General features: G+C 40.7%; 1 pseudogene; it reads right to left on the bottom strand.

The window, feature by feature from the left end:
- Window positions 1–2741: 2741 nt before the first annotated feature.
- Window positions 2742–6980, bottom strand: LOC113602410 (immunity-related GTPase family M protein-like; annotated as a pseudogene).
- Between the last annotated feature and the right edge of the window lie 600 nt (window positions 6981–7580).

Below are 7580 nucleotides of genomic sequence, written 5' to 3'. Positions count from 1 at the left end.
ACAACCAAGCTCCTAGATAGGTGCTTGCCAGAGGTGGGGCATGGGTGGTGGGTTAAATGGATGAAGAGAGTTAAAAGGTACACGTTTCTAGTTATAAAATAAGTAAGTCATAGGGATATAATGTACAGCATGGTGGCCATAGTTAACAATACTGTATCATATATTTGAAAGTTGCTAAGAGAGTAAATCTTACAAGTTGTCATCACAAGAAAAAACATATGTAACTATGTATGGTGACAGGTGTTAACGAGACTTACTGTGGTGGTCATTCTGTAATATGTTCAAATACCGAATCATTATGTTGCACACCTGAGACTAATACGTCGTATGCCAATTATACCTCAATAAAAAGATGTTAAAAAAATTATCGGGTTTCTGCTTCGTGGTTCATTTTTGAAAAGAGTGCAGAAAATATTGATAGACTTTGTCCCAGTTAAAACTTCCTCTCTATTTCATCTCTCCAGAATTACAGGTCATTACCAGCAACAATCCATGTGACTGAATCTCCACAGAAACACTTGGTCTGAAAGCTATGCTGTTTTATGAGACAATTTTTCCAAGTGACATAAAGTAATTAAAAGTTATGACAGAAAATCACTCTGCCCAGTTAATCTTACCTCTTCTAAACTCAGAACAATCTTCACAACCCCTTGTTTCTAAACCATAGCCATCAGAAACAGATTCTTACAGATCGGGGATTGGCAAAGTTTTTTCATAAAGGACTTGAGAGTAAATATTTTTGTCTTTTTGGGACATACGGCCTCTTTACTACTCAACTCTACCTTTGTAACCCCGGAGCAGCTGTGGATAATATGTAAAAGTGTGGATGATGTTGGGCTCACATTTAACAGCATAAACTGGGGCAGCTTGTAGGCCTTAACACTAGAGCTGCAAATCCTTCTTTTAGAGTCCTCTAAACAAATGACCAATCTCGGGGGTTTCTTTGCAGGGACAGAGAGAGAGAGAGAGAGAGAGAGAACATCAAGGTTGAAAAAGACAAAGGTAAAATTTTGGACAAAAAAATGAAGGTCCCACATCAGCCAAACAGCCAACTGACCAACCAACCAACCAACCAACCAAACAAAAAATCCCCTAAAATGTCAAAAGCTATGCTGGCTTTACCAGAAAAGCAGTGACTTTGCAAACTTACTTTTTAAGTCAATGGAATATTTTTTTTCTCAAAAAATTTTATAGAAAATCTCAGTGTATAAAGGAGATTAAAAGGGAGTTGCTGTATTTGAAAGGAGGGGGATCTGACCGTTCACCTTCTCTTTTGCCCTTTTGGCAACTTCCTATTATATTTCCAGAATGTTCCAGGAACTCTTGAATGGAATTTAAAATCCACTGCTTTAGTATAATAGAAAATGCATCTTGCCTCTAATTAGGGTTACAAGATTTAGCAAAAAAAAAAAAAAAAAAAAAAAGGATGCCCAGTTGAATTTGAATTTCAGATCAACAGCATGTACTGTTTTAGTAGAAGCATGTCATATGCAGTATTTGGAACACACTACAAAGTTACTTGGTGTAAATCTGAAATTCAAATCAAACTGGGAATCCTGCACTTAACTGGCAACCTTACGTCTACTTTTTAATTTAAGCTTTCTGTGCCTCAATTTTCTCATCTGTAAGGTGGGGGACATGATAGTACCTACATAACAGGACTTTAAAAATAAGTTAATATTTGTAAAGCATATAGAAGAGTTCTTGGTACATAGTAAGTGCTATATTACTAACTATTCTATTGTTATATTATTAGCTTATTAACTACTTTTAGTACTGGTATTGACTTTAAACAGCTGTAACAAGACTAACTTGATGTAATTGTTAATGGACTGAATTGTATCTCCCTAAAATTCATATGTTAAAGCCCTAACCCCCAATGTGACTGTACACAGAGATCGGACCTTCAAAGAGGTGATTAAGGTTAAATGATGTCCTAAGGGTGGGATCCTAATGCAATATGATTGGTGTCCTTATAAAGTCGGAGAGACACCAGGGATGTGTGCACACAGAAAAAAGGTCACTTGAGGATGTAGTGAGGAGGTCGCCATCTACAAGCCAAGCGTGGAGGTCTAAAGAGAAACTAAACATGTTGACACCTTGATCTTAGACTTCCAGCCTCCAGAACAGTGAGAAAATATATTTCTGTTGTTGAAACCACAAAGCCTGTGGTTCTTTGTTATGGTGGCCCAAGCAAACGAATACAGTGATCATGCACATGACTTTTTTTTTCTGAAGCCAGAAAACTTATTTAATGATTTTAACAAGTATTTATTCTTCAAAGGAATAGTACATTAGGAATCGGGCTGGAAGATAGGCAATTTAAAAAATTCCTTTCAGGGAACTAACACTTTTAGAAATAGAAAAAAAAGTTCAGCTGAATCTCTTCATTTCTGGTGGAGAAAAAGGTATCCTACTGAGAAGAAGACCCCAAAGCAGCCTGACTTCCACTTGAGAATGAGCCTATTGGACAATTCTGAAGCCAGTTTCACAGGAGGAAAGGATTCCTCCGGATGGTCTTCATTTCTCTAGTATCTAACTCAGGGATGCATCTTTGCTACCTCTACCTGAAACAGAGAATGACATAGTCACCCAAGAAATGGATGTAGTTAAGGAAGGCTAAGGAATGCTTCATAACTGAACAAGTCATGAAAGTCAGTCTCCAGTTCACTTTATGGCGAGTGTACACATCCAGGTACTTCATGAAGGCTCTGTACTCCTCCGCAGGCATCCCCCATTCTCTAGGCCACCTGCTAGAGAGATTTATCATCCATACCAAAGAGTGAACACTAGGCGTTCAGAAACGACTCCAAATCATCTTCATCCTGGATGTCAAGGGTCTTGAAGACACAGTAAGGCTGTTCTCTTCTGCAAGGAGGTTTCCTTGTCTTTAATGATCTTCTCACAGATGTGGGACAGGTTTTCTAAGGGAAATGGCACCCAATGTCAGAGAAGTCCCTATGCAAGGTGTCCTTAAGCTCTGGGAAGTCATGCAATAAGGGGTCAAGGCTAAAGACCAGGAATGTGTTGTGTTCACACACCCACTCATTCTGGAGAGTTTCCTGGATATTCTCCATACTTGGAGAATACTCTGCAGGAGTTGTTTCTCCCCAAGGGCACGTGTGCTTTGGTCCCTCTCCAGCATGGTCCAGACAGTGTAGAACCTCTCTCAGGCCCTGAAAGGTTTTGGCAAGCTTCGCGAGATTCATGTGAACTGTGTGGATGCAATGATGATGATACTTGCTAAATGGCATCTCCTCGAGATAGTTCTCCAGGCTTTGGGTGGCAGCCCCTGTGTGTGTGTGTGTGGGGGGGGGGGGGGTCCCACAGCACCACACCGGGAAAGAGGGAGAAAGAGTAGCATGTGTGAATCTGGGTGGTCCTCACCACCCCAGGAGGAGCCAAGGCCTCATCCTCATGCCCGATTCCCCACGGTGCATTGATGAAGGAGGACATGCTGTTGCCAGAGTCCACACTCATAGTGATGCTCACTTGGGGTCTGGACGCTGTATCCAGGTTCCCCTTGACCAGGTTCCCTCTGGGCTACCTCCAGAAACTTCCCTTCTCCTAAGGCCTTTTCAATGTTCATGGGACCTGCCTTGTATAAAAAGATCTAGCTCATACAGTATTGCAGAGCAGAGATAAGGATACAAATAACGGGGTGTGAGGGGACAGGGCTGGCTACATGACACTGCTGACCAGTGAAGTAACCTCACAGGACTTTAAAAAATATATTTCCAGGGCTCCTGGGTGGCTCAGTCAGTTAAACATCTGACTCTTGGTTTTGCCTGAGGTCATGCTCTCATGTTTGTGAGTTTGAACCCCCACACGTTAGCACAGAGCCTGCTTGGGATTCTCTCTCTCTCTCTCTCTCTCTCTTTCTGTCCCTTCCTTGTTCATGCTCTCTCTCTCTCTCTCTGTCCCAAAGTAAATGAATAAACTTAAAAGAATATATTTCCATTGGCCACTTCAGAAATTGAAATGGTATTTTAAATATGAGTTAAAAGTGATACTTTAATAAATTGATGTGATGATTCGTTTCATTAAACACACTCTGAAATATTTCTTATTTCTGTACTTTTTGAAGTTTTGTGCCTCTTTGACATTTGTAACTCACTTGAGGTTTATTTTTGTAATTGTCTCATATTATAAAATGTTCCAATAGATGAAAATAAAATATCTCAAGGAAATGAAGCTTTGGCCAAAAGTGATACAATTCTCATGCACAGATAAAGTAACTGGTTTGCATCTCAAAATGCTGTTTTGTCAAATTTTCTTTCCTTCTTCTTCCTCCTCATCTGTTGCTAGGATTCACGAACTAGTTAAACAGTAGGCATTTACTTTTAGAATTTGGTGGTATTCATTATTTTAGCTAGACCAGGCAGTTAAATATAAAATACATCAATATTCAGTGTAAAGTGCCCATGACAGCATCTTGGAATTGACTCTCAGTGTTGTTAAGTATGTTCTTATGCTTTATTTCATATCAAGTTGACTTAATAGTTAATACCTTTCATTGTTTTGTCAGTTCTTTGAGACCTAAATAATTTGCCATATCCCGCAAAAATATAGATTTACTTTCTTTCCTTAAAAGACACTCATCCATGATTTGCTTCAAAATAATGAGGGAGTGAGGGGGAGTGAAGCAAGATTAGTAGTGAGATGACTGTTGTGGATGCATGATCAGGATTATTATGACATTCTGTCTACTTTTGGCTATGTTTAAAAATTTCCATATTGTGGTAGATTTCCAATTCTTCTCTCCCTTTAAGTAACAGGATTACGTATGCATGCCCTTGGCCATTTCTGCAGTGCCTCCCACTCTGCAAGGCAGAGTATATGTCCCTTCTCCTCAGATGTTGCACTTGGCCCAAGGACATTCTTTGGCTAATGGTATATGAGCAGACTTGACATGGGATGTACAAGCAGGGCCTTTAAGTGTGCTTGCATGGTTTCTCTTGGCCTCTTACATTCCCACCCTTTGCCGTGAGAAGAGTGTGCCCTGGGTAGCTGTTGTTTCTTCAACTGTAAGTCCCCCAAAGAAGAAGGTAGAGCAGACCCAAAGCTGATTCACAACTTGGGGTCCAGTCCAGCTTAGCCCATCCCTGCTGAAAATGGCCAACCACAGCCAACCAGCATACCTGTGATAGTAAAATCAATGTTTGTTGTTTTAAGCCACTGAAATTTTGAATTTGTTTGTTATGGAGCATTATCACCAGAGAAACAGAAGTAATTTTATACATATGTAATTTTTCTAGATTAAAAAACACTATTAAAAATCTATTCTAATTTGAGAATTGTATGCTACATGGTAGATTGCTATAATTAAACTTGATCTAAGTTGTTGAGCTGGTTTCTTATCTAGAGTTCATCAGTATCTGTTTAGCAAAACTTAATGCTAGTAACTGATTCTACTGTTGACTCCAAGGGTCCTGCCCTATTCATAGCAATTGAGAGGGTCACTTAGGACTTACTTGGTCGTAGCTTTGAAAGCCAGAGATCCACTCAAGTTCTGCTTAAGGGCAGAAAGAATACAGTGGAGATTTTCACCAGAATCCAAGGGCAGAACCATGGTCTAGTTGATTCTTAGGAGAATAAGAATTGAAGTTGGAATCAAAGTAAAGGCAGAATCACCACCTATATGGTTGTGAAAGTTGGGTTGTCTTTCACATCTTAGATATTATACATTTCTATATTTATTATGACCATTTCCTGAAAAATGACAGTAAAATGGTTGTCCTACATTATGAAATGTTTCAGTTAATGAAAGTAGAGTGTCTTGAGGCAGTGAGACTTTTTTGAAATCTTCAAAAGGTAGCATAGAGGTTTGTAGGGGTTGTGGCAAGTTGATTTCTCTCCTGATCTCTTATTAATTGTTTTTTTTGGGGGGGGTTATACAGAATTTTTATTCTTTCCTAATTTCAACTTGTACTTGATGCATCATTTTAGGTCAAAGATAATAGACTGTGAAAAGGGGTATGTTTTCTCACTTAAACTTATGTCTTAATTTGGGTTCCCCCAAAGACAGATTGTAAGACAAGGACCTATGCACAAGCAGTTTATTTGGGAGGAAACTCCAGGCAAGTTCAAGTGAAGGAGTTAGAAAATGAGGCAAGGCAATGAAGAGGGAGTGTCAGCAAGTGATTCCTGCTATGGGCAACCAGAGGTCACCTCACTGGGTGAGGTGGGACTGAATAGACCATGCTTCAGATTTGTTTCACGTGATGGTTAATGTCATGTATCAACTTGACTAGACCACAGGTTGCCCAGATTTTTGGTTAAACACTATTACTGGGAGTATCTGTGAGGGTGTTTCTGGAAGGGATTAGCATTTGAATCAGTAGACCAAGTAAAGCAGATTGTCCTCCCCATTGTGGAAGGGCCTTGTCCAACCCATTGAATACCTCAATAGAAAGAATAAACAGGTGGAGGGAGGGAGAATTTGTTTTCTCTGTCCAACGGTGAGTTGGGACACTGGTCTTCTCTTGACTGGGACTTAGAGTGCCCCTGGGTCTCAATGAGAGCCTTCAGACTAAGACAGGAGTTAAACTGCTCACTTTCCTGGCTCTCTAGCTTGCAGACAGAAGACTGTGGGACTTCTTAGCCTCTCTGATTGCATGAGCCAGTTCCTTATAAGAAACATATATATAAACATAAAAACATATCTATATCGGTATCTGTATCTTCCATTGGCTCTGTTTCTGGAGAACCTTGACTAATATTCCCCAGGAAATGAAGAAGCTGAGGTATTTATCTTCTGACTTCAGGTTCTCATTGGCTGAAGGCTGCTTCTGGTGGCATTAAATCCCCAACTTCCCAGCTGCATTCCAGGTGAGCTGAGCAAGTTTCTCAGGCACTGAAGAAAGCCCTCAAACAGTTGGAAAGAGAGAAGCACCTGCTTGAGGTGGGGTGTTGATGGCGCAGTCAGGAACTTTCCACACTGCAGCTGCAAGTGACTCAGTGGTGGGCTGAGGGTACATGTACTGGGGCAAACAGCTGTTGTGATAATTAACTGGCCAGACCCAGAATGGATGTAACTTGGGAAAATACTCTTGTACCCAGTGTTTCAAATGAGTTCACATTTAGGCTTTATATTCTACCACCCGCAAAGTATATCTCAAGTCCTGAGGGAAAGAGAAAAAAACCCAGAAAGGTCAAAAACAAAAATGATAGCATTCATTCCCCCTTGCCCTCCTCTCTTTCCCTGGTGTCCCTCTGCCTGGTAGGAGCAAAGAAACAAAATGCAGGTCTATGCAGGGGGAGGCATGGCTGGGATCATCTTCCACACCCACACCCAAGTACATGTTAGGATAAAGTAAACACATCATGGGATGTTTAATCAATGAAATGGGTCCCACTGGGCGCCCATCATGACATTCCTGAGTCTATTCGTCATTTCAGCATTGGCTGTTATCCATCAACAGAGTTCAGAGATACTCTGAGAACTGTTTCTTGGCCCTGAGGTGGAGAGACCAGTGGGATGGATCTGGGTCAGAATCAGGTGTGGCATTTCCCTGCAATGCCATTGCTGGGGTGAGGTATTAGAAAGAAGGCAACAGGAAGGAGCCCCGAGTGGAAAG

Source organism: Acinonyx jubatus, chromosome A3 (genome assembly GCF_027475565.1).
Source record: "Acinonyx jubatus isolate Ajub_Pintada_27869175 chromosome A3, VMU_Ajub_asm_v1.0, whole genome shotgun sequence".
In the NCBI taxonomy this organism is placed as follows: Eukaryota; Metazoa; Chordata; class Mammalia; order Carnivora; family Felidae; genus Acinonyx; species Acinonyx jubatus.
The sequence above is the reverse complement of the archived record's forward strand: the minus strand, read 5'-3'. Positions and strand labels throughout refer to the sequence as shown.